Source organism: Petaurus breviceps, unplaced genomic scaffold (genome assembly GCF_028583685.1).
Source record: "Petaurus breviceps papuanus isolate PSGF00001 unplaced genomic scaffold, PetGlider_PUasm1.0 225, whole genome shotgun sequence".
Lineage (NCBI taxonomy): Eukaryota > Metazoa > Chordata > Mammalia > Diprotodontia > Petauridae > Petaurus > Petaurus breviceps.
In genome coordinates, this window is record NW_027185889.1 from 2,883,782 (window position 1) to 2,908,428 (window position 24,647).

The 24,647-nt window shown below is 36.2% G+C and overlaps 1 long non-coding RNA gene and 1 pseudogene across 1 annotated transcript in view; both read right to left on the reverse strand.

The window, feature by feature from the left end:
* LOC138166598 (uncharacterized) overlaps positions 1-24,647 on the reverse strand; it is a 397,412-nt gene that overhangs the window by 340,633 nt on the left and 32,132 nt on the right. The gene's annotated exons all lie outside the window — the stretch shown is intronic.
* Positions 2,274-3,361, reverse strand: LOC138166597 (eukaryotic translation elongation factor 1 epsilon-1 pseudogene; annotated as a pseudogene).

The following is a 24,647-nucleotide window of genomic DNA, read 5'->3' on the forward strand; positions in this document are numbered from 1 at the left end:
ATATTACTTTATTCTTAAATTTCTTGATCTATACATCTCTCTGCTTCTTGTATGAGATTTCCAAGTACATCACTCTGCAGGGAGCAACTGGGGAATACAGGTAGTGGTATCTGAGTAAATTATTAAGTCAGCTCTCTCTCAAAAACTGTGACACATATTTATTACTTTATCCATCTTTTTTTAATCAAGAGATTAAAAAATAACAAATCAAGCCTTGGTTTGGAGTAAACACAACAACTTCCTATGTGTAAATATTCTAAATATATAACAATTGATTTTTCTAGCTGATGAGAACTTCTTTCATCTCACTCATGAATACAGAATGAAGAAATTGCCTTTGATTCAGGAAGACCTGACTTCAGAACCCAACTCTAAAGCCTAATAACTATGTGACCATGTGCAAATCATTTAACTAATCTGAGCCTCAGTTTCTTTGTTTGTAAAAAGGAGACCAAAATGTCCATTGGACACAATCATAGCACTCTTCTAAAGCTTGAGGTAAATATTATGTAAAGTGTTTTGTGAACTTTAAACTTCTATATGAATACTTTTTTGTATTTTGTCTTCAAAATACCAAATACCCTGTGTTTCATTGTCCACATCCCATTCCTCTAAAGGCCAAAATCAGAAGATAAACCAAAAGTGTGCTTGTGTGCATTACCTAATTTTATACAAAACAATTTTATACAATTTCTGCCTAAGAAATGTAGACATTAGCAATTTTAATTAGTTAAACTATACTGGCTTTGAAAGGAAACATGATTAAGCACTTAGAAATTGCTTTTATCTTTGTTATCAAATTTCCTTTGATAAAACTGTCATTATTTTATGACAGGTCTGCAAAGAAAGGACTCACACTAATAACTCATAAGCTTACTAAACCCTGGAGTTTTATTTCTATAAATATTCAATGGCTACGTGAAATTTGAACTGAAGTCTAATTATTCTGCAATTTCCATTCTGAGCTTTGCGTTTCTATCTAATTTGAATACATTGATCATGTTTGCTTAATTCTCACTGACTCTGATTTCTATCAGTTTATCAGCAAGTGTTTCCAGGTGCTCATTACACAGAAACATTGAAAGCCTCCAAAAGCAATTCAGGGCTGGGATGGATGCATCCAATTTGTTCTCCAGTGGAATTGGCCATGAGCATTTGAGATCAGAATTTAACCTATGAAAATGGACTAGTATTTGTCATGTATTTTAATTTCTTTTGTTTTATCTTTCGTGTTTCACATGAATGTTCATTACTTTCTTCTCCAAACACTCATTTCTTTAGCCATTTCATTAACAATTACAATCAAGTTACAATTTTCCCCACTGGTGCTCCTTGATCTTTTTTTCTTTAATTTCTTCACATGAAATAGGGATTTATCTCCCTAGTTCATTTTATCTCTTATGTATGATGTCTTATTTCCAGTTGCATGAACTTCTCTTTTTTGTCATTTTATTTGCTTGTCTGTGTGTTCAAGTGTTATGTTTCTATGACCTCTATGCTAAGAACATTTTCCAATTCTTCAACTAAACATGCTTCAATGAAGATATCTATTTTGTCTGACTTTGCATGCTTCACTTGTTTTTCTTTCTCCATTTTTCTATTTGCATTATATGGCCATAAATTGTTGTTGTCCCAAAGTTTGCTTTACCATAGTGCTATGTGTATCTATGGGGAAAATAATGATGTCATTTATTGAAACACTCATTCTCATAATAAAACTTTTTTACAGTGCCTTAATCATAATTAACAAGCATTTTTAAAGTACCTTCTAGGCACTGTGTAGGAGAAAAATTGAAATAAATGTCATTGATCTTAAGCAATTTGTATTCTATTGATTAAACATTCCAACTGAAGCTAAAATGATGAGTAATATAGTAATAACAATAATAATAGTTTTAATGTCTGCAAATAACTTTTGCAAATATAGTCCCATCCCATCCTACAATTCTACAAATTTCATCTAATTTTATCCCTATGACACTCTTGAGAGGTAGATGTAATGATTTTCTCCCTTTCACATATGAGAAACTGAGGCAGATAGAGGTTACTTGCTCAGGATCACACAACTAGTAAGTATTTGAATCAAGATTTAAATTTAGGTTGATTTTACCTCATGATACATCCTTTATCTATAAAAAATACTAAGCTACTAGTGTCAGATTATTATAATATCTCAGTTCTTCAGTGGTTTCACAATCTCAACTATGTGGGTATTTCCTCTATCCATAAAGATAAAACCCATCCAAGCCTTATCATCCTGTGTGATGTTTATTTATGTGTCGTTTTATTTTTTTTCAACTATATTTACTAGATCACATAAATATCTGCAAACAAATAAATCTCTCTTCCCCTTTCAATATTCTTGGCGCAATTTATTAAAGTTTTATAGTAAACAAACTAATGTAAACATTCATGGATAAAAAAATGAAAATGCAAATATGGTACAGAAGTCAATAAATAGCTAAACATGAGCAAATACTAAAAGCGCTGTAGATTTTTTTTTACATTAAAATTGAGCCACTGATTTCAACTTCATAAAAATAAATTTCACATACAAAACAAGGCAATTTAGAACTTCATTTTGATTCAAATTTGTAATACTACAGTTGCATTTTTACATAAAAAGTTGCAAAAGTAAATTCTAAAGAACAAATTAAACATTTAGACATCTTTGACACATTATCAAAAGTTCTAGCCTGCAAAGGACTGGATATCAATTTAAGTTAATTACAAGGTCCAGAATTCCATTTCCTTTAAACAATTTTCAATTACTTCTGTATGGCATGGAAATCTTGATGATCTTCTAATGAGTATTAGTATAAAGTGTGTTCTTGATAAAAACAACACTAGACAGAGGTTGTCTGATGCCTAGATAATCCTGAATGTGAGATAACCATCGAGACATATTCATATATTTCTCCTTTACTTGAAAAATAAGGTCAACTATGAAACAATGAAGTCCATAGTACAATAAAATATCTGCTGCAGTAAAATTATTACCAGCAAAGTAGGCTTTATCTTCAAGATATGAGTTAAGATCCCTCAATATGCTTCAAATATCTTCCTTATTGGAGTGTCCATCAATGTGAGTTACTTTGTATTCTAACCACTGCTGAACAAGTGCCTTTTCTTCTGCTGTGTTTCCCAGCAGATGCTCTTTGTTGGCTTGCTTGACCAGCTGAGCTGCAATAGTAGCCAGGCCTGTTAAACTTGGCCCATTGTTTGTCTGAAGGACTGGAATCTGGCGCTTTCCTTGAGAGCTATACTTGTTCCCTCTCCTCAAGCCCAGCAACTTCTCTAGCAACGTCAAGTCCTCCACTGCCGCCATCTTTTTGGACTTAAGGAGGAAGATGACCGGGCCCGGAAAAGTCATGTGTCCTTTGAAATCAGTCATAGAACGTCTACATGTCGTGTTGAAGACCTTCCTCAGTCTATCAGCATTAGCAAATTCAATGAAATTTTCATGTATATGTTTGTTTCCATGTCATAGTATCCCAGTAGAATGTAAGTATATTAAGAGAATGGATCGACTTCCGTTGTCTTTATATCTCCAGTTACTTACAAAGTGGGGCTTTTCCCACACTTGTTGGCTTGAATGTGGGTACAAATGCAGGCCTGGTGTTTCCCATTGGTTACTACTTATTTTGTGTATGATGGGCCTAACTCTTTGTTAATATTTGGTAGCCTCCAAAGTTCAGATTTTTCAGAGATTGCCATGTTCCTTGCATGAAACATAACATGATTGGATTAATAGCTGACTTTAGAAGATCAGTTTTTATTTCAGGGTAAATCCTGGAATTTTTAACTCTGAATATAGCTCAATTCTCAATTTCCTTAGTAATTTCATCTGAAAAAAATAGGAAGGAAATATTCTCATAGATATATATATATATATAGATAGATAGATATAGATATATAGACATAGATACAGATATTGCACACTATCAAAATAAGCAATTCACAATAGCCTAAGTCAAGGTATGTAGTACCCAGTACTATATTATCATCAGAGTAAATTTTTAACTATCACACATCTGGACACAGATAAAAATCCATAATGCCTGAGGCAGCTAGGTGGTCAGGCAGCTAGGAGGACTGGGCCTGGAGTCAGTAAGACCTCTGTTCAAATTTGGCCTTACATACAAGCTGTGTGACTCCAAATAATTTACTTAACCTTTATTTACCTCAGTTTCCTTAATTGTTAAATAGGAAAAATAGCAGCATCTACCATGTAGATTTGTGACTGAATGAGATATTTGTAGAACACTCAGCACAGTGCCTGCCTGACACATAGTAATGATTATATAAATGCTTATTCCCTTCCTTCCTCCATGGAAAATATTTTGGACTATATCCAGGATTTCTCTCCGAGGCCCTACAATCAATGTAGATCTGAAATTTATATTCTTAGAGAGTTTTCTGAGACACAGAGGAACAAAATGATTCACCAAAGCACATAACCTTGTATGTATTCGAGGCAGAACTTGAATCTAGTTCACTCTGATCCTCTGGTAGCTACCCATTATACAAAGTTTTCTCTTCTCTCCTTCCCACACCTCTCCTTCAATCTCTGTCTCTCTCTGTCTCTCTGTCTGTCTCTGTCTCTGTCTCTCCCTCTCTCTTTCTCTTATATACATACACAGAAGAGATAAACATCTCTTTCTATACTTAACCACTCTGTACCTCACTTTTATAAAATTAGGGTCTATGGTTTCTTAGGTCCCTTTTGATTCTGATTCTATGTTTTCATTATCCTGTACATTGAAGTTTGATTGAAGTCAGCAGTTCTGACTCTGTAAACTACAAATTCACAAATGGTCAGCAATCCATATTTTTATTTAGTCACCTGGGACATTGAGAAATTACGTGACTTTCCCAGGGCCACACAAGTAAGTTTATCAGGCAGTTCTTAAACACAGTTCTTCTTGGCACCAAGGCTAGTCTTCTGTATCTGCTATACCATATTGTTTTGAACCTAGACATGTTTATTGTGCTGAATTAAAACATATCTATCACTACATAATTAAAAATAGTATCTCACAGTTTTCCCATGATTATACCTAAGGCTTTTAAACAATATTGATGAAACAATGAGATGTCTGGTTGAGATTATCAAGGGGAAAAAGACAGCTGCCATATGTACATGACAGCATAAAAGTCCTTTACGTTGCAAATCTGTGTTTTTAATATATGCACTTGATCACAAATAGAAGAACTAGGGTGAGTGGAAATGAAAAGAGTTTGCCAATGTGGGCACACATTCCTACTATTCTTAAGAAACTGTGCTCAGAATGTTTTGTTGGCAGCCTCTGTTAGCCTTTATGAAAGAGAAAAAAATACTAAGCCAATGCTTTAAGATACACAGGAAAGCAAACACAGCTGTGTTCTATACATACTCATGGTAAATTTATCTGCCCTCCTATTTTTTTTTTACCTCAAACTTCTCAATATGTTTTAGGTTTTGGTGTTCTAAAAATAAAAGAGAAAAACCAGATGGCACTGTGAATAACTTGACTAATGGGATCTTCAAAATAAAATAAAACAAAACAAAACAAAAAGATAATGAACTCGTTTAATGTTTACACCCATCAAAAGAGCATAGATATTCCTTCTAACAAGTCTCTAACCTTTGGTTTTAGATAATTTTTTTCCTCCTTCTTGACTCATTATCAATGTTGTTTAGTCTCCCCTAATTAATGTCAATAGAATGATAAGCAACTTTGATCATAGCATCGCAGAGCTAACCATGGAAGCACACATGGTGAAACTGCACAATAAGACCTTACTTCGTCAATTTATTGTAGCCATTCTCTAAATTACACAATTTTAAATTTAAACTTTGGGTATGGCAAAGGAAGTGAATGAGCAAAAGTGTTCATGACTGAGCAATCTTTTTTTTCCTCAAAAGATTAAAACTGTCTTTTAGAATTTTCTGAAACATACATTCCAAGAAGAAGACATTTAAATGGAACTATGATTTGTTTCTTTTACTATCTCTCCTCCTTGCTTATTTTCATTATGCAACAATGAAAATTGTTCATTTCCTGTGGGATCCAGACTCCTTCACTCTTAATATTTAACTTCAGTTATTACAAAGAAACTCAGCAGCTTATTGAATTTAAAATCCCAACTTCTGCTTACTAAAATTCCCTATCAACCTTTCACCATCATTATATATATTTTGTCCAACTAAATAATATTATATTAGGAGAAAATTGGAAAGAAAACTATGAATTTCTACAAAATTATTTTAGTTATTAGCAACAGTAAGGTAGCAATATTTTAAAATTGTGCATTATATATTATTGTTTCTTCAGTGTAGAGTTCAAAGTATTTTCAATGTACACAACTGTGATTCAGGAATATCTTCTGCTTAATCCAAATCTTTCCCATTTCAACCTAAAATAAATACCTCAGATTTATTTTAGCTGCTCCCAAATCATTTTCCCCCAAAATATTCTCATGCACTGCATTTATGGATGTTTAAGTTTGTTTTTTTTTTTCTAAGAAAACTAACGGAGTACATTTTTTGGTTTCACATGGAAAATGAGATGTTCCAACTGAGCCAAATGAGCCACCTGTGTTTAGGGCTGTGTAGAGGAATTCTCCACAGGGACAATGTAATGGTCCTATTTTCCTTAACCTCCAAACCCAGGGGGTTTCATCATACAGGAAACCTCAGGAACTTTTCCATTTAAACATTTTTTTTTCATGGAAAGATTTCTTCAGCAAGTAGTTTACTGCCACATTTTAAATCTAAAATTTTCCCACCGAGGTCCTTCCCATCTCACAATATAGCTATCAAAGGGGTCAGTCATTACATTTCCCTGATGAACTTGGTGAGTTTTCAACATGTAGTGATACCCCATCTTTAATGAAAAAAAGTTTCTTATCCCCTGTTTTTTTTTCATAAAATATAGAGAAATAGAAATAATTTTCTTACATATTCCATTCAAATAAAGGTATTTTTTTTTACAATTTGTTAAAACTATCTTTCTAGAACAAAATATAAATTAGAGGATTTGTAACTGATTTACTCTAATATTCAGTTTTTCAACAATATAGAAGAAGTATGCAAAACTCAGGAATGAAACATCTATCATAAAATGAATTAATGTATCTTTGTTATTGACATTGAGAAACTTGTGATTTCCTCTGTTAGCTGAAATACTTTGTAGCATTTTGAAATGAGAAAGCCAGTGTGTCTAGAATATTTTTGTCATTTTTCAAATGCTTTAGTGACTTCTGATTTACATAATTAATTTCCACTAGATTTTGAGTTACAAATTTTCTCCCCGTTTTTCTCCTACCCCAAAATAGCAGACCCACATGATATCCCTTACTCCAATCTGCTCTCTCCCATATCTTCTCCCATACCCCCTTAGACTTTTGCAGTAGGGCATGGTGAATCTCTATGACCCAGGGCCACTATACTTATTTCCCAATTACATGTAAAAGAGTACACACACACACACACACACACACACACACATATCTATATGTATATGTATATGTAATTTTAAAAATTTGTTTTTAAAGCTTTGAATTCCAGACTCATTGCCTTCCTCTCTTGTCACCCACCCTTACTGGGGATAAGCAATTCAGTATAAGTTGTACATGTGTAGCTAATGGCAAACATTAACATAGAAGATATATTGTAAAAGAATGACTTTATTTCCCTCCCTCCTATCCACCAGCCACTCGTTCTATTCTCTACTTTGATCCCATCCCTTTTCAAAAGTGAGTGCTTCCAACTTCTCTCCTTGCCCCAGCCTACCCTCACTTCAATAATTCTTCCTCTCATCCCCTTCCCCCCACTCTCCTGTAGGGTGAAATACATTATTTACTGTGTATGTCATTTCCTCCCCGAGCTAAATTCAATGAGAATAAGGTTGGCCATTCCCTTTTGCCTTCCTATTCTTCCCCTCCATTGTAACCATTTTCCCTTGCTTCTACTGTATGTGATAGTTTAGCCTATTCTGTCTCTCCCAAACTCCTCTCATTATATTGCTCTCTCACCTCTTAATTTTGCCTTTTAACCATCAACCCTTACTATTAAATGGGTCCTGTGCCCTATATCTATATATAACCATAAATATATATATATATATATACACACACATTCATATATGTTTTCATCCATCCATACACCCTCCAATATATATATTCCCTTCAACTATTTTCATACTGAGAAAAGTTAAATGAGCTAAAATTATTGTTTTTCCATGTAGGAATGTTAATAGTTCAAGGTTGATAAGTGGCTTTTGATTCCTTTTCCCTGTTTACCTTCTTAAGCTTGTCTTTCTTCTGATATATGAATGTCGAATTTTCTATTCAACTCTGTTTTTTTCATTAAGAATGCCTGAGGAAGTCAAGATGGCAGAGTAGAAGCAGGACCTCCAAGAGTCTCTGGCTTCCACCTTCCCCAATCAATGTAAAAAGGGGACTGTGAACAAACTTTGGAGCTACAGAACCCACAAAATGACACAGAGAAGATGACCTCCCGCTGAGGACAGACCAGCAGACCGGCAGGAATTGGGCAGGGCAGCTCTTTAGGAGCTGAGCCAAGGCCCAAATGAGCAGGAGGTTTTAGCACCAGGGTGGGTCTGCCCAGCCACCAGCAGGAGGGACTCCAGATTAGCAACAGCTGTGGTCATTTCCAGATTTATCAACACATAAATGCAAAGGACAAAGTGAGAGGTCAGTGCAGTCTGGACTTTGGGACCCAGTAAATGTGAGTGCATGGCTTTTGCCCCCGGGGCAAGAAGCCACTGAGATGTCTACACAACCAGCCAGTGCCATGTGGCAGATTCAGTTCCTGTCCTGCAAAGTGTAGGGGGACCCAACAACCAGTCTGAGGGGTAATCACTATTGCTTTAACCTGTTTGGATCTGTATTGCAGTGGAGGTCCTGAGGTGTGTGTCCAGCTTGCCAGAGCACGTGGAGTCCTCAGAGAGGGCACCCATGTAATACCTCTGGCAGCTGAGGAAACCCCAGCTTTTGGGATGAAAGCTCCCCTGTCTAGTGGCAGACTCCTACTGTGGCAAAAAGCCCAGGAGTCAAGTGACTGAGCAGCGAAATGACCAGGCAAAGGAAACAAAGCATACAGGAGATTCCAACATTAGACTCCTATTTTGGGGACAAAAAGGAGCAAAGCATGGAACAGGATGAAGACAGTGAAGTCAGAACTCCTGCACCAAAAGATTCAAGGAAAATACGAGCTGGTTACAGGCCATAGGGGATATGAAGAAGCACATAAGAGAAGTGGAGGAAAAATTGGGAAGAGAAATGAGAAAAATGCAAGAAAATTACAAAATGAAAGTCAACAGCTGGACTGAGGAAAATCATACCTTAACAAAATAGACTAACTCAAATGGCAAAAGAGCTCAAAAAGGCAATGAACAGAAGAATGCCTTAAAAAGCCAAATTTGTTAAATGGAAAAAGAATCTCAAAAGGTCACTGAGTAGAATTATTGCTTCAGAATTAGATTGGAGCACATAGAAGCTAATGACTTTATGAGAAATCAAGATACTGTTAAACAGATCCAAATTAATGAAAGAGTAGAAAGCAATGTGAAATATCTCATGGGAAAAATAACTGACCTGGATAATAGATCCAGGAGAGATAATTTAAAAAGTAATGGACTACCTGAAAGCCATGATAAAAGTAAGAACTTAGAAATCATCCTCCAGGAAGTTCTCAAAGATAAGTGCCCTGATATTTGAGAACCAGAGGGCAAAAGAGGTTGAAAGAATCCACCAAACACTTCCTGAAAAAGATTCCAAAAAGAAAACTCCCAGTAATATTATAGCCAGGTTCCAGAATTCCCAGATGAAGGAGAGAATATTAAAAGCAGCCAGGAAGAAACAATTTGAATAACATGGAACCACAATCAGGATAAACCAGGATCTGGCAGCTTCTACACTGTGTTCGAGGGGCTTGGAATATGATATATTAGAGGTCAAAGTAGCTGGGATTAGAACCAAGAATCACGTACCCAGCAAAACTGAGTATCATGATTCAGGGGAAAATATGGGCATTCAGTGGAATAGAGGATTTTCAAGCATTCTTGATGAAAAAGCCAGAGTTGAATAGAAAATTTGACATTCAGATACAAGAAGCAAGAGAAGCATGAGAAGGTAAACAGGGAAAAGAAATCATAAGGAACTTATCAAAGTTGAACTATTAAGATTCCTACACGGAAAAACAATAATTGTAACTGAAGAAACTTTTCTCAGTATAAAAATAGTTGAAGGGAATAGAAATATATATATATATATATATATATGGAGAGAGAGATAAACATATTTCTGTATATGTCTATATATAAGTGTATATGGGCATATGAATACATATGTGAATGTGTATATATGTTTACATGTATACATAGATAGAGGGCACCGGACTAATTTAATAGGAAGGGATGATACTTAAAAGGTGAAATTAAGAGTTGAGAGCAGAATATACTGAGAGAAGATTGGGAGAGAGAGAAAAGGGTAAACTATATCATATAGAAGAGGCAAAGGAGAATGGTTACAATGGAGGGGAAGAATAGCAAGGCAAGATGGAATGGGTCAACCTTATTCTCGTTGAATTTGGTTTGGGGAGGGAATGAAATACAGACTAAATAGGGTATGTCCCCCTACAGGAGAGTAGGGGTGAAGGGGATGAGGGGGGATGATGGAAGGGAAGGCAGGCTGGGGCGGGGAGGGAAGTTGGAAGCACCCACTTTTGAAAAAGGATGGGATCAAAGTAGAGAATCGAACAAGTCGGTGGTGGCATAGGAGGGAGGGAAATATAGTCATTCTTTTACAATATATTTACTATGTTATTGTTTTGCATCAGTCACACGTGTACAACCTATACTGAACTGCTTATCTTCCCAGTAAGGGTGGGTGACAAAGGAGGAAGGGAATGAATCTGGAATTCAAAGTTGTAAAATCAAATGTTTACATATATATATATATATATATATATATATGTGTGTGTGTGTGTGTGTGTGTGTATGTGTATGTGTGTATATATGTATCTATTTGTATGTGTGTTTATATATATATATATGTATATATATATATATATGTACTGTTATTAATGTTATTTTTCTTGTCATTGGGAAATAAGATATACAGGCACTGGGGCATAGAGATCTACCATGCCCTAAAGCAAAATTCAAAAGTGGTATGGTAGAAAATGTGGGAGAAATCAGATTGGAGGAGGGGATATACTGTGGTACTGCTATTTTTGAGTGCTGGGTAGGGGAAAAAAGGGGAGAAAATTTGTAACTCACAATCTTGCGGAAATGAATGATGTAAATCAGAAGTTAATAAAGCATTTGAAAAATTAAAAAAAAAGAAGCTTGAAAGTCCTCCATTCTACTGAACGACCATATTTTTCCCTGAAACTTAATACCCAGTTTTGCTGGGTAGGTGATTCTTGGTTTTAATCCCAGCTCCTCTGCCCTCCGGAATATCATATTCCCATCCCTTTGATCCCTCTGTGTAGAAGCTGACAGATCCTGTGTTATGCTGACTGTGTTTCCACAATATTCAAATTCCACAATATTCAAATATATTCTCCTAATACTCTCTCCTTGATATGGGAATTCCGGGACCTGGCTAACATATTCCTAGGAGTTTTCTATTTGGGATCTTTTTCAGGAAGTGTTCGGTGTATTCTTTCTACCTTTATTTTGCATTCTGGTTCTAAAACGTCAGGGCAATTTTCCTTGTGAATTTCTTGGAGCTTGGTTTCTACGTTCTTTCTTTGATCATGGTTTTCATGTAGTCCAATAATTTTCAAATCATCTCTCCTTGATATATTTTCCATGTCAGTTGTTTTTCCCAATGGATATTTCACATTGTCTTTTATTATTTCATTTGTTTGGATCTGTTTATCATCATCTTGATTTCTCATAAAGTCACTAGTTTCTCTTTGCTCCACTCTAAATCTGAGGGAATGATACTCCTCATTGAGTTTTTGAGATTCATTTTCCTTTTGGCAAATTCAGCTTTTTAAGGCATTCGTCTCCTCATTGCCTTTTTGAGTCTCTTTTGCCAATTGAGTTAGTCTGTTTTTTAAGGTATGATTTTCCTTAGTCAGGCTGTTGACTCTCATTTCATAATTTTCCTAGATCCTTCTCATTTCTCTTCCCAATTTTTCCTCCTCTTCTCTAATCTTCTTCTTAACATCCTCTATGGCCTGTAACTAGCTCATAATTTTCTTAGAAGCTTTTGGTACAGTAGTTCTGACTTCACTGTCTTCCTCCTGTTCAATGTTTTGCTCCTTTTTGTCCCCAAAATAGGAATCTAATGTTGGATTCTTCTGTTTGCTTTGTTTCCTTTGCCTGGTCATGTCACTTTTCAGTCACTTGGCCCCTGGGCTTTATGCCACGGTAGGACTCTGCCACCAGACATGGGAGCTTTCATTCCAAACTCTGGGGTTTTCTCAGCTTCCAGAGGTATTACTTGGGTGCCCTCTCTGAAGCCTCCACATGCTCTGGCAAGCTTGTTCCACACCCCTGGACCTCCACCATAGAGGGCAATCCATATCCAGGCAGGTTAAATCAAGAGCAGTCAACCATCAGACTCGTCCCTTGGTCCCTCTAAAGTCTGCAAGCCAGGAGCTGAAGCTGCAATGTGGCACTGGCTGAGCCAAGGCTTCTCAGAGGCTTCTTGCCCTGGGGGCAAAAGCCAATGCACTACCAACTACTGGTCCCAAAGCCCAGACTACACTGACCTCTCACTTTGTCCTTCACATCTATATGTTGATAAATCTGGAAACGGCCACAGCTTCTGGTGATCTGGAGACCCTAAAGCTGGTGGCTGCTCAGGCCTGCCCTGGGGCTAAAACCTTGGCATGTAGCTGGGCTCAGCTCCCAGAGCACTCTGCTGGCTGATTCCTGCCAGCCTGCTAGGCTGTCCTCAGTGGGAGATAAGCTTCTCTGTGTCATTTTGTGGGTTCTGTAGCTGCAAAGTTTCTTCAGTGTCCCCTTTTACATGGATTGGGGAAGGTGGAACCTGGAGCCCTGTGAAAGTCGTGTTTCTATTCTGCCATCTTGACTCCGCCCCTGTGTCTACTATATTAATAATGTAAAAATATCCTACATTCTTCCAACAAATCATCATACACTTTTGCCAAAATTCTTCCTTTAATAAACTGTTGTTGTTTGAAGGATGATTATACTTTTACTAACTTGGAAAAAAAACAAAACTATGTATCACTTCACATTAATATTTTAGTCAATATGAGGTATTATCTATGAAATAAGAAATATGTCCAAATTTCACTAGCAGTTTAACTAGTCTGTATAAAAGTTTATTTCACTCTGGTATTATTTTAACCTTATCACAGCAGAATATAATAACTTCTCAAATATCATTTTCTTTGTTTAAAAGTATTTTGTTAATTATACTGATTTTTATTTGGTGTTGCATTACTATTAATAGTTTTGTAAAGTAGTAAACTTTCATATTATAAGTTCTAACAATATATCATATATGGGAAAATATTGTACATAAGTTATTGAATAAGGATCTTTAAATCTATTGCTTCATACTCTTTGCATGTGAAATAGATTTTAGTTTTACTACTGACCATAGTTACTTCTGCACAATGAGACTTTTTAAGAAAAATGATCTTATTAAGCAAACAATATTTTGATATCACAAACATGGCTTTTCAAAAAAACATATATGTTTATTAAAATTTTTGTTGCTTTTTTGTTTGTTTTGTTTTAAGAAAAGTTCTTAACTTGCAACAGATTTTCACTAAATCGTTTAAATGAATTAGCTTTCAGCCTATCTACAACTAAAGCAATCATGAAAAGTAAATATTATGAACTTTCCTCTCTAACAAAAAAAATGTACTTTTATATCACAATATAAACTTTTTTTGATTAATTTTGTGTTGTTGCTGTGTTTTGCTTTTTATTTCTATATTTCTTTTTTTAAAAAGCTCTACTCTCTGCTTGTACACAGCTGGTCCAGTGGATAATCTCTTGTTTTCAGACTGGTTCTCAATTTGGAAAGATTTTGTTTTCTTTGCTTAAGACTTTGATGAAATGTGTCTCTGGAGGCTTTGAACATGCCCACAAGGGATGAATGTCTTCTGCCATTTAGGGGAGGGTTTAGCTCCCCTAAGATTACAGAATCTTCTTGAGAAACTTCACTTTTTGACTATTTTGTACTCTCTGTCCTTTGATTACATTCTCATTTTTTTTTCAGTAAATTTGACTGACTCCAGAATACCCTCGTTTTGTTGATTTTTTTGCCATCATTATATTAATAGCGTACATTTGCCTAGTCCTTTATGCCTCCCACTTCCTATCAAAAATTGGAGCTAGGAAAAGAATTCAGTGGTAACCTTGTCCAATCACACCTTATTTACAATGAAGGGAAATTGAGGCCCATGTAGTGATTTGTTCAACGTCACACAGGTAGGAATAATCAAAGATGAAAATTCAGCCCAGACCTTTGACACCAGAACGACCGTTTCACCATACCACATTTCTAGAAATACTCAGGTAGTATTTTGTCCTTGACTACACAAACAGCCATTTTTCAGGATTGATAAGTAAAGGTAACTTGACATAAGAACTCTGCCTGTGGGAGGTTCAGTCTTTAGAGTGTTTGAAAGGATCTGACTTGCAATGAATGACTGTTTGTTAATCTCCCTGGCTTGACAAGGCCTAAATGAAGCTCCAGTCCATTGCCATATATTTCACATGGCACAATAAGAAAATTTTCTGCCAACCCCAAAGATGACTTGATGGAGTATAACATGCAACATGACAATAATAGTCACATGGTAATAGATCTAAGGCAAGAAAGGATGTCAGAGGCAATCTAGGTCAACACCATCAGTTTTTAAAGTGAGGAAATGGAGGACCTGTTACAATAAGTGACTTACCCAACATGGTACCATTCAAGGTGCAACTTTTCTGACTCCAGAGTAGGGTCATTTTTTACTGTACCACACTGTTCTGGGGCATTAACAATAAAGAATTTCCTTGATATTTTGATGTTTTCACCAACTAATGTGTTTTGTTTTCTTTCTTACATGGAGTGATTTTTGTACAACATCTGCATTTAAAAGGATAAGAAATTGAAAGTGGGCAAGGGTGGGAAAATAGACTGGTGAGTGAAGAATGTAAAATTAATAGGGAATAGAGGTCGACAAAAATAAGAACATCGCTCAGGCCAATTTCATTTTTGGTTCAAGAAAAGTACTGGTAAGGTTGACTCTTCTATAAGTTTAAAACTTAGGCTTGCTATTAAGTCATTTCAGTCATGTCTGACTCTTCCTGACCCCATATGGGGTTTTCTCAGCAGAGATACTAGAATGGCTTGTCATTTCCTATTCTATCTTATTTTATAAATAAGGGAACTGAGGCAAACAGGGCTAAGTGACTTGCCTGGAGTCATACAGTTAGTAAATGTCTGAATTCATATTTGAAGTCAGGTCTTACTGACTGCAGGCTGGCACTGTACCATATGCTGTCCATTTAGCAAGTATATTTTAATAATATGTTTGTTAGTCATAAGATTAAACTGATGTAACCTTATAGATTTTTGCATTTATTTTTAAATTTACATTTTCAAGAGAAAGAAAAAAATATTTTTCTTTGGAATATTATAAGATTATATGATTTTATTTTTAAGTCCTAGCAAGAGAAAGTGTGAAAGCTGTTAACATTTATAAATTTCATAACAGGAAATTATTTTCAATAGGCAAGGCATCCACTGGCTCTAATCTGCTTTCTGTTCTACAACAGGCTTTCTTACTATCAGTCTTTATTTAAATCCCCAGTGGCTCTCAAAATCATCTGGAACTCAAGGTTGGTCACAGCAGGGGCTCTAGTAACATAGTTTACATAGAAAAAAATAGAAAATGATGAAGTCGATGCGTCTAAGTAAACATATTGACATTCCTCATAATACTGGAATTGTTTTCCCTAATTCAGAATTAGTTCAGACATATCTGAATAAAAATCTTTGAGATAATTGGCAGCTGATACAGACATTAACCTTGCTAAAGATCAGTGGATTTTTAGTAAAGCATTTTATGTTTCACAAATGAGTTGTTTCCAAACCACATGTGGAGCCAGGAATGTATTGTAGTTTTGATTCAAAAAGTAACGTCATATGTTATTTCCCCATTGACAAAATATAAACTTGCATCATAAATGGTGTAAATAAAGCAAAATGTTTTAATATCTTTCAAATAGGAAGCAAAATGTTTCTTTATGAAAATGTGTTTTCAATTGCCCCATATGTTTCAACCAAATGAGTCCCTCTGCTTCCTTGAGTTCAAGGGGAAACATTATCCATAATCTCCAAAGACAAAGGGGGTGGCGTTGGATGTAATGATAGACAATATTAATCCATCAGGTATTTTCATCTGCTAGGGGTAAAACTTATGAACTTGGGTCTCAATTTGAATTCACAAATTTTGAATGTAATTTTGTATGAAAGGAAAATATGAGGTGTGCCCTAATATCTCGCATCCCTTCAAAGAAATAGTCAATCTTCTTTCTATATTCACAAGTAACATGAGATAGAGGGGTGTGGGACAAAGCATGATATTCCAGAGGTCAAAGGAGCTAGGATTAAAACCAAGAGATACCCAGCAAAACTGAGTATTATGTTTCAGGGGAAAATAAGGTCATTCAGGGGAATAGAGTACTTTCAAGCATTCTTGCTGAAAAATCCAGAGTTGAATAGAAAATTTGACATTCAGGTACAAGAAGCAAGACAAGCATGAGAAGGTAAATATGGAAAAGAAATCTTAAGGAACTTATCAAAGTTGAATTATTAACATCCCTACATGGAAAAAGAATAATTATAACTTATGAAACTTTTCTCAGTAGTGGAAGAGAATAGAAATATATATATATATGTGTGTGTGTGTACATATATATGTACATATACATATGAGGGTATATGGTCATATGAATACATATGCGAATGTGTATATATGTTTATAGGTATACATAGATAGAGGGCATAGGACCAATTTAACAGGAAGGGATGATACTTAGGTGAAATTAAGAGGTGAGAGAGAAGTATAATGAGAGAAGATGGGGAGAGACAGAATGGGGTAAACTATCACATATAGAAAATGCAAGGGAAAATGGTTACAATGGAAGGGACGAATACGAAGGCAAAAGGGAATGGGTTAACCTTGTTCCCATTGAATTTGGTTTGAGGAGGGAATGAAATACACACTAAATAGGGTATCTCACCTTCCAGGAGAGTAGGGGGAGAAGGGGGTAACAGGGGGTATGATGGAAGGGAGGGCAGGCTGGGGGGAGGGAAGTTGCAAGCACCCACTTTTGAAAAGGGACGGGATCAAAGCAAAGAATAGAACATGTGGGAGGTGGGATAGGAGGGAGGGAAATATTGTCGGTCTTTTACAATAAATCTACTATGTTATTGTTTTGCATTAGCCACACATATACAACCTATTCTGAACTGCTTATCTTCCCAGTTAGGGTGGGTGACAAGGGAGGAAGGGAATGAATATGGAATTCAAAGTTTTAAAATCAAACATTCAAATATATATATGTATATATATATATAATTTTACATGTAATTAGGAAATAAGGTATATAGGCATTGGGACATAGTGATCCACTGGAAATGTCGAAAGGGGTTTGGGAGAAAATATGGGAGAGAACATATTGGAGGAGGGGATATCCTGTGGTACTGCTCTTTTGGGGAGGGGGGGGGGGGAAAAATGGGGAGAAAATTTGTAATTCAAAATCTGGTGGAAATGAATGATGTAAATCAGAATTTAATAAAGCTTTTGGAAAAAAAAAGGTCTGATACTGAACTTAGGGAGACCTGATTCCATGTTCTGCTTAATTCATCCTAAGCACTGTGAACTCTCTAAGACTCTAATGTACTGACAATTTGGTAAAGTACATTGGTGCAAGGTGTTTCTGTTCAGCAAACTCTACGCATAGATTAAATAACAAATCCAGACCAATTATAGTATGGTCTATGTCAGGCATGGGGAACCTGAAGCCCTGAGGTCACATGTGGCCTTCTAGGTCCTTGGGTGCATTCTTTTGACTGAGTCCAAGTTTTATAGAACATTTCATTAAGGGTATTTGTTCTGTGAAGTGTGGATTCAGTCAAACAGCCACTTGAGGACCCAGAGGGGCAAATATTGCCTCAAGACCATAGGTTCTCCACCCCTGATCTATGTTGTAGTGTCCAAAACAAAAACATCCTGTGGCCACCAAAACCAGTGAGAATATAAGACAATAGCAAAAAAGTGCTCCATTGACATATTTAACATGTCAAGAGAAAATGAGGAAGCCACACACCCACTCCCAACTCTAGCATGTGAAATAGAATCCCTGTTGCAAATATATGGAGGAACATGGACTAGAGGCAAACAAGACAGTCTGAGCTATATTGGTAGAAGGAACAATAAAATTGAGGAGATGATAGGTTGTTTAGATTATTTAAGCACAGCTATGTCTATAGTTATATAATTAAGTATATCTATGGCAGTCAGCTGGCTCAATGGATAGAACAATAGACCTGGAGTCAGGAAGTCCTGATTTCAAATCCAGCATTAGACATTTGCTAGTTATGTGATAATGGATAAATCGCTTAAACTTTGTCTTAATCCACAGGAGAAGAAAATGGCAAACCACTCCAGTGTTTCTGTCAAGAAAACTACATGGCCGTATGGTCCATGGGGTTAAGAAGAATTGGATATGACTGAGATTGATTATATATATGGCAGTAAGTACCACTGATGGGCTCAGGGAATACTGGGGCACTTGATTTCTCTCTCCTTGAAATAAATCACCTGACATAAGACTTTTTGTCTTATTGTCCTTTTTGTAGAAGTCATTTTCAGCAATCTGCTTTACAACCACAGTCTGCCCAAAACAAATTCATGAACTAAAGTCCAAACAACTCTTCTCAGAGAGAGAAATTCTAAAGGAAAGAGATCCATGCTGCTTTAAAAATTTCTAACAAAGGAATTGTCTACTCACAATTTCAAGAAAAGGTTCTAGTGATAGAAAAAAATAAATAATTTAGAGAAAGAAATATCGCATGGTGGGGGGTCTGGTTTCCACCAAACTGTCTTAGATATATGATACTTTGGTATGAGTTCCAATCTTGACTGATGAGTGTCTTGTGGTGAATGGGAGTGGGGATGATCAAGTCCAGAGTATATAAATAGGAGCAGATCACTTGATAAATTCAAGGATGATAAAAGTCACTTGATTTGGTTAACAAAAGGAAAGGTCCCTCTTTCTAAAGATTCACATTCCCTACAGTCAAATGTAAACAAGATATTACTCCTAATGTGAATTAAACAGAGACACATCTATTCTTACTTTGATTACTACTAACAAATTAATTATTTTTATTTTTAGTTTCCAGGGAGATCCTCCCCTGAAGTTCAATGTTTTCCTTGGAATTTGATTAAGTACTGATGATGTTTTCCAGTAGTTGGTGAACCAGCTTAGTTGTATATTGTCTCTACTCTTGTACCTCTTCCCCCCCTTGTCTTATATTCATCATGATTTTCTAAACTCCAACCCTGGATTACCCCCACTCTCTGCATTTGTCACTTCTAGTCTTGTACCTCTGAACAAAACTGGAGAAAATCCTGGAAGTTTGCCCATTGGGTGCATCATAAATTTATGTTACATAACATCAACTGGGTATGTGATTTTGTAACACTTCCTAAATGGATTTTTTATCAAAATCTGAATGAAGTTCCCATTGTGAAATATTATCCAAGAATCTCTGTTTCCAGGAAAAAAAGGAAGGGATAGACATAGTATGAGCTTTTAGACAAGGATGGGGGACCTGAGATCTCATTTGGCCTTCTAGGTTCTTGGGTGCAGCCTTCTAGCTGAGTTCAAGTTTTACAGAACAAATCATTTTATTATGGGGATTTGTTCTATGAAGTTTGGATTCAGTCAAAGGGCTGCACTCAAGGACCTAGAGAGCCAGATATGGAATCAAGGCCACAGGTTTCTCTATTTTAGACACCCAAGCAGAAAAAAATATCTTGTGAAAAGATTCAATACATTGTAGGAAAATTTGGCTTAATCTGCATAGAGGAAGAATTAAGGTATTGTGCCTATTTTACCTGGTCAGTACTTAAGTTTAGCTGATATGTGACAAGGGTAGAAAGAGAACAACCTCCCAAACTATTTTTATTTTAGTTCACAAAGCATTTTTTATTTGCTTTACCTTATCTCATTTTATCTCTTCAGGAATCATGTAAGGTAGACAGGACAGGAATGATTGTAATCCCAGTTTTGCATATGGGGAAACTGAAGTTCAGAGAGTTTAAGTGATTTGTCTAGGGTTGCACAGAAGGTTAGTGACAGGTTATGAGAACCCAGACATATTAATTTTTAATATAATGCTTTTCCCACTTTACCAAGCTGCACTCTTTATCTGGACAATTTTTAGCTAGTAAAAAAAAAAATATGTCTTCCTAACACACCCTATTGCCTCTATAATTCAAGCAGGAAAAAAAATAAAGACTGAAATAAAGACATCACTAAAGATCTTTGAGAAAAAGTTGACTAAATCTTTGTTGGGTCTATTGTAGGGAAAATTCTTATTCCATTTACTTTAGGTTGGACTAGATAGCTTTAGAGACTTTTTCCAACTCCAAGATTATGTCATTTTTAATTTGTTTTATTTTATTTTTTAAGCAATTGGGGTTAAGTAACTTGCTCAAGTTTACACGGCCAGTTATTTCTGGGTGTGTTGCTAAGTATAAGCCTGGAGTCGATCCCAGGTCATCCCAACTCTGGAGCCAGTGCTCTTATTTGCTGTGCTACCTGGCTGCCCCTGTTAATCTTTTTTTTTTAAATAAATTTTATGTTTATTTTTAGTTTACATCATCCATTTACACAAGATTTTGAGTTACAAATTTTCTCCCTGTCTTTTCCCTGCCCACAACCCCAAAACAGTGATCTCACTGTATAACTCCTGCCCCAATCTGCTCTCTCCTATGTCCTAGCCCATTCCTCCTCCGACTTTCCAGTAGGGCAAGACGGATGTCAATCCCCCATTGCCTATATATCTTATTTCCCAGTTGCATGTAAAAATAATAGTAATAATAATAATAAATTTTTAAACATTTGATTTTAAAACGTTGAATTCCAGATTCTTTCCCTTCTTCCCTTATCACCCACCCTTACTGGGAAGACAAGCAATTCAATATAGGCTATACGTGTGTTCCTTCAAAAAACATTCCCTTAGTGGATATATTGTGAAAGACTGACTATTTCTCTCCATCCAATAATGCCCCCCATTTTCTCTATTCTCTACGTTGACCCTGTCCCTTATCAAAAGTGTGTGCTTCTAACTATCCTCCCCGCCAACCTCCCCTCCCCTCCGTCATACCCCTTCTCACCCCCTTCACCGCTACTCCCCTGTAGGATGAGATACCCTAGTTAGTGTGCATGCCATCCCCTTCCTAAAACAATTTCAATGAGAATAAGGTTGACCCATTCACTTTTTCCTTCCTATTCTCTCCCTCCATTGTAACAGTTATGCCTTGTGTCTTTTGTATCAGATAATTTGCCCGATTCTATCCCTCTCCATCTCTACTCATTATACTCCTCTCACCTCTCATTTTCACCTTTTAAGTATCATCCCTTCCTATTAAATTCATCCTATGCCCTCTGTCTATGTACACCTGTACACATATATACACCCACTCACATATGTATTGATATGCCCATATACCCTCCTCTAGAGACATATATATGTAGATATATATTTATATTCTCTTCATCTATCCTTATATTGAGAAAAGTTTAATAAGTTACAATTATCATTTTTCTATGTAGGAATGTAAATAGTTCAAATTTGATAATTACCTTATAATTTCTTTTCCCTCTTTACCTTCTAATGCTTTTTTTGCTTCTTGTATCTGAAAGTCAAATTTTCTATTGAACTCTGGTTTTTTCATAAAGAAATCTTGAAAGTCATCTATTTCATTGAATGACAATATTTTCTCCTGGAATATGATACTCAGTTTTGCTGGATAGGTGATTCTTGGTTTTAATCCCAGCTCCTTTGACCTCCAGAATATCATATTCCAAACCCTTTAATACCTCAATATAGAAGTGGCCATATCCTGTGTTACCCTGATTGTGTACACAGTATTCAAATTGTTTCTACTTGGCTGCTTGTAATATTTTCTCCTTGATCTGTGAACTCCAAAACCTGGCTACAATATTCCTTGGATTTTCTTTTGGGGATATTATTCAAGAGGTGATTGGTGGATCTCTATTTTGGCCTCTGGTTCTAAAACATCAAGGCATTTTTCCTTGAGAATTTCTTGAAGGATGATTTCTACATCCTTTTTTTGATCATGGATTTCAGGTAGACCAATTATTTTTAAAATATCTCTCCAGAAACAACTCTCTGGATCTATTTTCCAGCTCAGTGGCATTTCTAATGAGATATTTCATATTGCCTTCCTTTTTTTTATTTTTTGGATCTGTTTAATAGTATCTTGGTTTCTAATAAAGTCATTAGCTTCCATTTCCTCCAATCAAATTCTGAAGAAATTGTTCTCTTCAGTGAGCTTTTGAGATTCTTTCTCCATCCAGCAAATTCAGCTTTTTAAGGCATTCTTCTCTTCATTGGCTTTTTGAGCCTCTTTTGACATTTGAGTTAGTCTCTTTCATGGTGTTATTTTCTTCAGTCAGGTTGATGAATCTCTTTTCATGATTTTCTTACATCATTCTCATTTCACTTCCCTAGTTTTCCTCCTCTTCTCTTATTTAGTTTTCAAAATCCTTCTTAAGCTCCTCTATGGCCTGTAACCAGTTCATTTTTTTCTCTTGAAAGCTTTTTGTGCAAGAGTTCTGACTTCATTGTCTTCTTTCTGTTGCATGCTTTGATCCTTTTTCTCCCCAAAAAGGGAATGAAAAATCAGATTGCTATGCTTGTTTTGCTTTCTTTGCTTACTTATGTTGCAACTCAATTACTTTTCTTCTTTTTTTATTTGCTTTTCAGAGGGCAATTGGGGTTAATTGACTTGCCCAAGGTTACATGGCTAGTATTTTTTCTTGTGTGTGTGTGTGTGTGTGTGTGTGTGTGTGTGTGTGTGTGTGTGTGTGTTAAATGTCTGAGGCTGGATCTGAATTCAGGTCCTCCTGACTCTGCAGCTGATGCTTTACTCACTGAGCCACCTATCCCCCCCCACCCCTACAATTACTTGACTTTTGAGGTTTTTGCCATAGTAGAACTCTTCTTCCAGAGAGGAGAGCTTTGTCCCACATAGCTGGAGCTACTAATTGGGTGTCCTTTCTGAAGTCACCTCAGGCTATGGCACCTGGTCAACACCCCAGGACCTCCACCCAAGACAGCAACCCAGATCCAAGGATGTTGAAGCAAGAGCCATTACCCCTCAGAATGGTCACTTGGTCCCCCTATGATCTACAGGCCAGGAGTTCTGAAGCAGCCATGAAGCAGTGTCTGTACCACCATGGCCACTGCACCTCCACTGCTTCTCACTTTAGGGGCAGATGCCAGATTGCACTTTCAGTTCCCTTGTTCCCAAATCCACACTGATCTTTTATTTTGCCTTTGGCATTTGTGGTATGATAATTCTGGAAAATGCCACAGCTTCTGGTGATCCACTCTCCTGAAGTCCCTCCAGCCACTGTTTGTCAGGGCCACCCTGGACCTAAAACTCTGGACTCACTTGCTGGGCTCTGCTCCAAGTGTGCTGTGATGGACCCTTCCTACCATACTAGTGGTCTGCTTTCAGCAGGAGATTTGTTTCTCTCTGTCACTTCTATAGCTCTAAAATTTGTTTAGTCATATTTTATAGGTATTTGAGATGGTACCCAAACTATTTTCTAAATGTGAGGTTAATGTTCCCCCCATACACTCAAAACATATGCACAGAAAGAAAAAAGAAGACAGGGTACTCATCCACTGAATCAGAGGCTCTAACTTCTCAATGGCCCTTAAAAGGATTGATCCATTATCTCAAAGTACAAAGTCTTTCTGTTTAGAGTCACATACTTCTGTAGACCCTGGAAGATTTCTGTGTAAATATTACATGCACCCTTGGGAAATCTTCCATAGTCATGATCAGAAGGATGTAAACTTTATATTACAAAAACAAAAGATAGTTCTTATAGTACCAAAGTACATGGATATCTGCTGGTTCTCATTATCTTGGAACAGAGTACTTACCATAAGTTTGCTGTGCTACAGTGCAGGATGTATATATATGGATGGATGGATGGATGGATGGATGGATGGATGGATGTGTGTATGTGTGTATGTATGTATGTGTGTGTATGTATTAATGCAATAACCTGTCCTTCTTTGTTGAACTATGACTATATTCACAAAAGGTCTGATTTTTTTTTACTATGTTGACTATTTACTAGTCCAGCTAGAGCAGACAATCTAATTCCTCTTTAAGACCAGGGGAATTTCTCATTGTATTATTTTTAGTACAATTTCATTTGCCTGATATTATTATATTTTTTAATGTTGTGCATTTATTCAGGGCCACTCCCCAGAATTTTGTACTAGAGGCAATGAGCAACTACATCTATCCATCCCTCCATCTATCTATCTATCTATCTATCTATCTATCTATCTATCTATCTATC